General features: G+C 36.6%; 1 pseudogene; it reads left to right on the top strand.

Annotated features, from left to right (window-relative positions):
* The first annotated feature begins 716 nt into the window (after positions 1 to 716).
* LOC119522958 lies at positions 717 to 2,307 on the top strand (annotated as a pseudogene).
* Positions 2,308 to 9,583: the final 7,276 nt, after the last annotated feature.

The raw sequence follows: 9,583 nt of genomic DNA, 5'->3' as shown, positions 1-9,583 counted from the left end.
TAAGCAGCACATTCCTAGGTAACCAATATGTGAAAGAAGAAATTAAAATGGAAATTAGAAAATAATTTTAATTGATAATGAAGACATAGAATACCAAAATTTATGAGTTGTGGTCAAATGAGTGCTAACAGGGAAATTTGTGGCTGCTAATACTTATCTGAAGAAAAAAGAAAAATCTCAAAAGAATTACATAATCTTTCACCTTAAGGCACTGAAAAACAAAGAGCAAATCAAAACAAAAGACAGAAGGAGGAAATAATAAAGATTAGGGTGGAAATGAATGAAATAGAACAATAATGAAGAAAGATCTACAAAAGTGCAAAGCTTTAGAGAGATTGAGCAAGAAATAAAGGGAAAAGAATCAAATGACCAGAAACAGAAATGAAAGTGGAGACATCACTACTTATCTGATAGAAATAATAAGTAATATAAAGGAATGCTATGAACAATTTTATGCACTTAAGTTAGATAGCTATATGAAATGAATAAATTTATAGAAACACACAAATGACCAAATTTGATTCAAAAAGAAGTAGATAGCTTCTTCCACCTCGGACCGGCCGGGGCTCCGGAGAGTCTCGGCTCGCCAGTCCCTGGAGCCGCCCTGTTGCCGCCACATCCATTCGTGGCGAGCCCGTCAGTCCCCGCATAGTGTGCTTCTTCATCTGGGCCATGGATGGCGGGGATCTGATGAGCTTTTTTCTTCTGGCATCATTAACGGACCTTTTACCATGAACAATTCCACTCCTACCACAGGTGTGCTAATGGGAATGACAACAAGAAATTTAAAGGAGATAGAACTCCTTGTTCACCTTCCCGTGTTCTCCATCTTCGCCAAATTCCAAGTGATGTCACCGAAGCAGAGGTCATATCATTAGGTCTACCATTCGGCAAAGTAACTAATCTTTTGATGTTGAAAGGAAAAAGCCAGGCTTTCTTAGAAATGGCTTCTGAGGAAGCTGCTGCTACTATGGTGAATTATTACACTCCTGTTACTCCTCACCTACGAAGCCAGCCTGTTTATATCCAGTATTCCAATCATAGAGAACTCAAGATTGACAATCTGCCTAATCAAGCTAGAACCCAAGCTGCATTGCAGGCCATCAGTGCTGTCCAGTCAGGAAACCTGGCCCTTACTGGAACTCCTACCAATGAAGGCACAGTCCTGCCTGGGCAAAGCCCTGTGCTCCGAATAATTATTGAAAACCTGTTTTACCCTGTTACTCTGGAAGTTCTTCATCAGATATTTTCTAAATTTGGCGCAGTCTTGAAGATTATCACCTTTACAAAGAATAATCAGTTTCAAGCCTTGCTTCAGTATGCTGACCCAATGAATGCACATTATGCTAAAATGGCTCTGGATGGCCAGAATATCTATAATGCATGCTGCACTCTACACATTGACTTCTCCAAGCTCACCAGCCTTAATGTGAAATATAATAATGACAAAAGCAGAGACTTCACTCACTTAGACCTTCCTACTGGTGATGGCCAGCCATCCCTTGAACCCCCTATGGTTGCTGCGTTTGGTGCACTGGGTATAATTTCCTCACTGTATGCAGGGGCTGCTGGATTTGCCCCTGCCATTGGATTTCCTCAAGCTACAGGTTTTTCAGTCCCAGCTGTTCCTGGAGCTCTTGGTCCTCTCACAGTCACCCCCTCTGCTGTCACTGGAAGGATGGCCATTCCTGGGGCCAGTGTGATGCCAGGAAATTCTGTTCTCCTTGTCACCAATCTCAATCCTGATCTTATCACACCACATGGGCTTTTTATCCTATTTGGGGTGTATGGTGATGTGCATCGAGTGAAAATTATGTTTAATAAGAAAGAAAATGCCTTGGTTCAGATGGCAGATGCAAATCAAGCTCAACTAGCAATGAGTCATCTGAGTGGTCAGAGACTTTATGGAAAATTGCTTCGTGCTACACTGTCCAAGCATCAAACAGTTCAGCTTCCTCGAGAGGGACAAGAAGACCAAGGTCTGACTAAGGATTTCAGCAATAGTCCTTTGCATCGCTTCAAAAAGCTTGGCTCTAAAAACTTCCAGAATATTTTCCCACCATCAGCCACTCTGCATCTTTCCAACATCCCCCCTTCTGTTACAGTGGATGATCTGAAAAACCTTTTCACAGATGCTGGATGTTCAGTGAAGGCTTTTAAATTCTTTCAGAAAGATCGCAAAATGGCGCTCATTCAATTGGGATCCCTGGAAGAAGCAATCCAGGCCCTTACTGAGCTTCATAACCATGACCTTGGAGAAAATCACCACCTCAGAGTTTCCTTCTCAAAATCCACAATCTGACTTTTCTGTGAAATTTTCTCCTAAGACTGGACCATAATTTAAGTAAAACTTTCAGACATGGACTGAAGCAGCTCAAGACCAATTCTGCCTCTTTCACAAAAATAACTATTAAACTCTTGCTGAGTTTGATATTCAAGTATATTAAAAAAACAAGGGGTCTTCTCTTTTTCCATTTTTTCCCCTGCCAGTAAGTGATCAAAGATTTGTTTTTCTCTACACCATAGTTTCTAGGAAAATAATCTTCAAGAAAAAATTAATTCCCCATGTTAAATTGAATTTCAAGAGGACAGACTTTCTTTTAGTTTGGGTCCAAATCAGCCTTTTGCAACATTTCTCAACTCTGTACTTTAAAAAATTTAAATATATAGACTTTTAAAATTACTTTATGTAATTTAAATTACTTTTGACCAAGTTTTTAACTTTATGATTCAGAAGTTTGACCTCTGTAGGAAATGAAGTTGACTTATGATTTGTCAATTATTTACATATATTGGTAGTTATTATACATTGAGTTATAATGGAAGCAAATTTATGTAAACTTGTAGGTTTCCTTTTATTGATTTCTTCCCTCCACTGGAAGACACTCCTTTGAATGATGCATATCTTTAACTTTTTAAGACTATTTGGAGAAATGAAGTATCTTAACTGCCCCTAGGGAAATTAAGTGGAAGCCAACCAGAATCTATTAAGATCAGAATAATTAATACTTTTATTAGGAAAAATCATGTTTTAAATTTCAAAATACTTGTTTGTTGAGTAATGTCATATGGTCTTTGAAAATTTAAAAGGAAAAATAATCCAACCTATAAACTACTTTTTTACAGTTGTTTTCAGAAAAAAGTTTACAGTCTTAAAGAAACTATTCAGGTGCCTCATATGGTTTGACAGATTTTTTAGAAGTTATTTTTGGTAAGGCCTTCTTTTAGAAAAAAAATTAATCTCAAGGGGTTTTGTACCACTGTAATCTCTAATACTTATTCAGAATTACTGTGTATTTACTTAATTTCTTATTATGTGCCTTATTATGTGCTTATGATAAATAGGTTAGAATTTTATCTAAGTATCTTAAAAGCTGTATTGTGGGCTTGGTGAGCATTTTGGTTTTTTCTTTCCCTCTTTTGGTAAGGATTTTAAAGATTTTTTTCATTGCAGTTTTAATGGTTTTCAATAAGTAATAGTTTTTATTCAAATTTTTGGTGCTTTGGTGCAGAGATGGGGTGGGGAGTGGGGGTGAATGGTTTTGGGAATAACTCAGTGCACACCTGTAGGCCTCTTCACGTTGTGACTGATAGTGGTCATTGCTGGTTATAGCATACCAATTTGGGGCTGTAAAATGCAATGTCAGTTTCTGGATTTTGTCTAATCTTTATCACCTATCAGAATTTGTCTCAGGATTGCTTGATTTTGTTTTTGTTTTTGTTTTTTTTTCAGTACTCAAGTGAGAAGTTGCTTTTCTTTGTTAATGTAACTTCATTACTCAGTGCCCACATATTTGGAGAATGAGAAAGTGGCTTCTTTCTCATACTCTCTTTTTTGGGGGGTATTGAATGTAAAAGAGTACATTTTAATGTTGCTTCAGTAATTGTATAATGTAAATTTGTTTCTTTTAAAAAAAAAACTTCACTTTTTTAAAAAATTATTTCTTCAGTGCTTGATTAGATTTTTAACAGCAGAATTTGTCAGAAGTATCATTTTTGTCCACCCCCTTTCAGATTTTCAGTGACTCATCTCAACTTTTAAAACAATATTTCAGTCTGTTTGCTATATTCCAGCCATTAATTTGAACACATGGAGGTTCTTGCAAAAGAATGCTATAAAAATGTGGAGACTGAAAAAGATAAAAGTTCTTGAAAGCAGAATTCACCCAATACTGAGCAACAGTTGTAGTTGGAGAAATAGGAAGGGGGGCACTAAATTGAGACCTTCAAATGGATGAGTTTAGTATTGGCCAAATAGATATGGTATAATCATTTATCTAGGTTCTTTTCCTTTTCGCTTGTAAAATATATTTTTACTAAAACATTGAGTAAGGAGAGGGGGTAAACATTTTCTTTGAGAAATCCTCCAGAATTTGCTTCTTTTTTTTCTTCCACACAGCACTATTATAATTATCAGAGACATATTAAATTGGACTATTTAACTTGCTTTGGGTTAAGAATTACTGTGTAACTTATTAATTTATGATTCTCATAACATTCAGTGTAAGTGTAGCAAAAGTCCCTGATAACAAGAAGGGAGATCATAATTGTGTTGAATGTATTTTTGAAGCAGGGAATGGCCTTTAAATCTGAGAGAGAACATTTGAATCCTTTTCAGGGATTTATGTATATATGTGTGTGTGTGTGGGTGTGTGTGTAGATAAGTGTATATACATACATACACTCTTCTAATATTGTACATATATATGCACATTGCATACATTTTAATTTATTGACAAAATCAAATTCAGATTTGGAAAGTGGGATGTTCTTGTTTAAAAATAGGGTGTTTGAAACCATCAAATTGTGTCTAAAATTAGCTATAGCACATGGATATTGTCCATATTGGTCTATTTGCTGTTTGAATTATAGAGGTCTACAGATTTTGTATTGGCAGAGTTTCTGTAAAAGGATTTAAAAATATCAGGGTGGTGGAAAAACTAAATCTGCTTATTTTTGTTTTGGTATGCATTTATTAGATATCGTCTAAGCAGTGGTTTTTTTTTCACTGTTGATCTGTCGCAGTATCCTATTTTCAAGTTTATTCACTTTATTTTGAGGAGTATTGTCTTATCATTTTTGAAGATGTCTGGACTTTTACACAGAATATATATGTGCAGGGCTTTAAAAAATAGCAGTACATGTTTAACTGTAGCAATTCATGCCAAAAAAAAAAGTTTAACTTTGAGATAACTTGTATAGCAGCAAAATGTGTTTTGTGTAAAGTACAAATAGAAAAATGACCCTATTTCTTAATTGATAGTGGAGAGTTGACACTTACTGGAGAGTGTCAGAATTACCCAGTAGTTCCTACAGAATGCCATAAATTATTTGTTTAAGACTAAAAATTGTAATCTGTTATTTGGAGTGATGTTTCTGATTTTGCTGTTGAAAGTTGCAGCTCTTCCAATTTGAAAAACACTTTCTGCCTTCATAATTCCTTATAGGAGCAAGGCCTTCTTTGGCCCACCAAGGATGGTGATCCTATTGGGTGCAGGTTCTGCTTCAGCTGATGAGATGCAGCTCTCATGGATGTCTCTGTATTCAGTTTCATATAAACTTTTCAAACCTTCAATTCATGAGGCAGCAATGTTTATACATTGTGTGTATCATCACACACAGCTTCTCTTCTGTTCCCACTAAATAAATTTGGGCAAAAGATGACAAGTTCAAACCTAAGTTTTGTTTTTGTTTTTTGTTTTTTTTTCCAGTAAGTCACTTAAAAACTTTCAGTTTGCTAAACTGTCAGTTTATCTCTTAGAAAAGTTAATGGGTACTGCTATTTTTAAGACCAAGAAGAGACAGCATGATTATGTGTAAAAGCATTTTTCTTAGCCTTTCCTTTGTCTTGATCTGTTGTTAACTAGAATAAAACTGCCAGACTTAAAATATTCTACTGTTGTGCTAAAAGAAGTAACAATTTAGATTGCACAAAGTTTTTCCTTTAAAGAAAATACAACTCAGCTGTCTTTTAAAAGAGCTGTGTTGTTATATACAAGACTATTTGCAGTCTTTTTTCAGAGCAAATTCTAACAACTAGTTGTGAATGGTTTAAAAAATAAAAATCACTAAAGTATTAGTTTTGGGGGTTTTTATAGAGGGAGAAAAACAAAACAGGACCAAAGTTTATGTGCCTTCTTCAGTAGCCTTAATTGACCTTTTGTTCCTATTTCAGACTAAAGTAGTAACAGTATTCTGGTTTTCAGGAAATATGAACTATATAGTTTTTAAAGAATGATGTTCCACAGATTATTCATACAAGCAAAGAATTTATAACTAATTGAGGTATCGGTTACACTTTTGCCTTTATCTCATAATATTCACAATATAGCATTGTGCAGGTAACTAGGAACAGAGCTGCTCTAAGTATTTGTGGTAATCATCTTAATTTTTATAACCTGAGGCATGTGTTCCAGAGCAGGGATATTTGTCTGGTCCAGTGACCTTAGTGATAATAGCTATGATTGAAAGCTGCTTATGTAAGGCAAGCTTAAATCAGGACTGTAAACAGATTTTTTTTTGTTATTATTTTCAGTTCTTGGGTCTGTATGGTAGTTGTAGTAAAAATATTTAAATAGCTATTTTTGTGTGTCATTTAAAAATATCATATACTGGCCTTCCCCCCCCCTTACCATTGTTAAATTCATCCCACATCCTAAAAGTACTAATTTATAAAGATTGCTGACCAAGCAAAGTTTTGCATCAAAATGTCACCTCATTGCTCTGACCAAAGACTGTCTGTTCTCGTTTTAACTCTTCTCTGTTAAGTGTTTGTTTGTTGTTGTTTTTTTCCCAAGCTCCTTTCTGAAAGAAGACCCAGTGCAAAGTGGCCTTTACTTTCCGTTTCCTACTGGTGAATAGACTACTTAGAGAAAATGGGAGTTTAAATGTGAGCAGAATGGATAAGGATGACAAGGTTTGATGGGCATTTCAGTACAGTACTGTATTTAATGAAAAAAAAAATAGCACAGCTTGGAGCCTCTGACATTGTCTCATGTTTTACGTGGTCTGTTCATAAAATTCCCTTTTTCCATTTGTAAGAATGTTCATCTAACAGAAGAAAATGCTGTAAATATTTGTAACAACATTTTTTTTAACCAGGCCAAAAAAGAAAAAAAAAGGTTTTTGGGAACAAGTTAACATATAAAGTGGTTTTATATAAAACATCGATTGTCTTGTATATTTTGATAAGTAGCAGTACCAGCTTTCATTTGTAACACAGTTTGTGGCATTGAAAGAAAAGGATTCTGTGATTGTTGAAATGAATTATGTTATAAATGCAGAGAAGATGAAATATTAAAAAACATATTTTCTAAAAAAAAAAAGTAGATATAGACAACATGATGGAGTAGGAAGTTCCAAAAATCTCATCTTACCCACAGAAACACCAAGAAACAAGCAGAAATAGTCAAAACCCACTTGCTCAGGACTCTGTAAAACAAAGGTTTAAAGCAAAAAAGTGAATGCCAAATCAAGAAAAGGACAACTTAAAATGATAGGAATGACTCCTGGTGCTTTTACTAGCCATTCACCCACCCCTTGCTCAGTGCTGTGGAAGTCAGATAATAGCCTATGCTCTCTGAAGGGAGCAAAGCATTTTATTCTTAAATTGGTGTATGTGTATATTTGTTCCAACCCATATGATTGCTACAAGAAATAACAGAAAGTTTTTTCCTACATCTTTCTTATTCCAGAACTCAGGGTGAGGAAGTAGCAGACCTGGATGAAAAAAAAATTGTATGGATGTGGGAATAATCAAAGTGAATCCCTTGGGACAAAAGATTATGGTTGAGACATATAATAGTGCACCTAGGGCCAGGGAGGAAAGGTTGTGGGAAATTTGCTTGGGAAAATGGGGCATACAGGAGTGTACATAAATATCAGGGGAATTTAGGGAGACATGCATATATATGTCCATGGCAACACATGGTCAAAAAAGACTTGAGAAGATCCTAAACTTTCTCCTTGGGTTGAACTCTAGGCTTAATGCCAGCTAAGTGAAGCAATAAGGGAGAGCACCAACACAGAGCCAATCTACCAAGACTGTAAGAGGCATTTTTTCAATTGTTCAAGTTCCTGATACCCAAGAAAATCTGCCATAGCACTAGCCAAATACAAGGTAAATGAACAGATAATTCAATGACTACACACAAGGAATACTACCTTTGCAATTATGACTGGACAAAAGAAAAACCAAATAGATTAATACAGTCTTTCAACAATAAAAAAAATAACAGCAAACTCAGGAGGAGGAAAATCTGATTTTCAGAATTAACAAAAATATTCAAATGTCCAGATTTAAACAAAAGATTACAAGGCATACAAAGAAAGGAAAAGAGGGGGAGAACTTTTGGGAAGATGGAAGAATAGCTGAGGCAGAGCCAATATTCTTCCATGAAAGAAAAACTAGAGAAGGGCTGGAGGACTCCCAGAAGAGCAGTTGCAGGGTGCCTGTGGCCAGACAGGGACTTCTAAAATAAATGGTGGGTACTCGGACAAAAAAAGCAGAGAAACTGTGTCTCAAAGGATGGGGTGAGTTTATTCAGCTGGGACTGCTGCCAGGGGCTGGAAGCACCTATATGGCTGCCAAGCAGGGGAGTGAACAGCTTTCCAACCTGATGCACCCATATCAACAATTAGCTGGGGAGATAATCCTCTACAGCCACATGGCCAGAAGCTCCCATGAGGGAAGCCAGGAGGCAGGGGACTAGTGTTGACAGCATTTACTCTACCTCCAAGAAAGACCATGGTGTGCATGGGCAAGAGGTTGAGAAAGGCAAGGGTCACACATGGAAGCCCCAGGAGTCCCTCCCACACCCCAGAGGCTCACAGGCATATCACAGGAAGGGAAGAGCATGTTTGAACTGGAGGGAGAGACATGCAATCCCACAGCCTGAGAGTGATTCACTCGGAGGAGTTCCGAGAAACACCAGACCAATGGTGCCCTTAGGCAGACTCCCTGCCTAACTACACAGAGATGACACTGCACCCCCAGGGCTGGCAGTCCCCAGTGCACATGAAGAAAAGATGCACTGACTGGATGTCCACCTGGTTTGGACTCCACCCAGTGCACAGTTGAAGTGAGGGAGAAGTGGCATGAGGGTTAGAGTTGGTTCAAGAGCCCCATCTGTTGGAAAGACAGTGTAAGTGCACTCCAGCAAGCTATGACTCTGTCAAATATATATATACATATATGTTTAAATAATCCTGAATTTCCCAAAATGACCTTATCAAGATAAGAAAATTCTCTGAAGCAAAAAGAAAAATTATAAAGTGTGTGAAGAAACAAGAAGATAAGGACAAGCAAAAGGAAAAAAATTAGAAAGCAAGTGAAGACAGAACTTGAATCAATTAATTAAAGAATTACATCCAAAACAACTTCAATGAGTTGGCTAAGGACATAAATGACATCAAGAAGAATCTAGAAGAGCATAAGAAGACTTTGAAAGAGTAAATTAAAAAATAGCAGATCGAATGGAAATAAAAGCTACTGTTGATCAAATTAAAAATATACTAGAGGAAGATGGCGGCAGCGACCATAGCTCTCTTGAGTCCGCTGTTCCCGCGGGCACCCCTTGGCTAG

Source organism: Choloepus didactylus, chromosome X, assembly GCF_015220235.1.
Source record: "Choloepus didactylus isolate mChoDid1 chromosome X, mChoDid1.pri, whole genome shotgun sequence".
Lineage (NCBI taxonomy): Eukaryota > Metazoa > Chordata > Mammalia > Pilosa > Megalonychidae > Choloepus > Choloepus didactylus.
The sequence above is the reverse complement of the archived record's forward strand: the minus strand, read 5'-3'. Positions and strand labels throughout refer to the sequence as shown.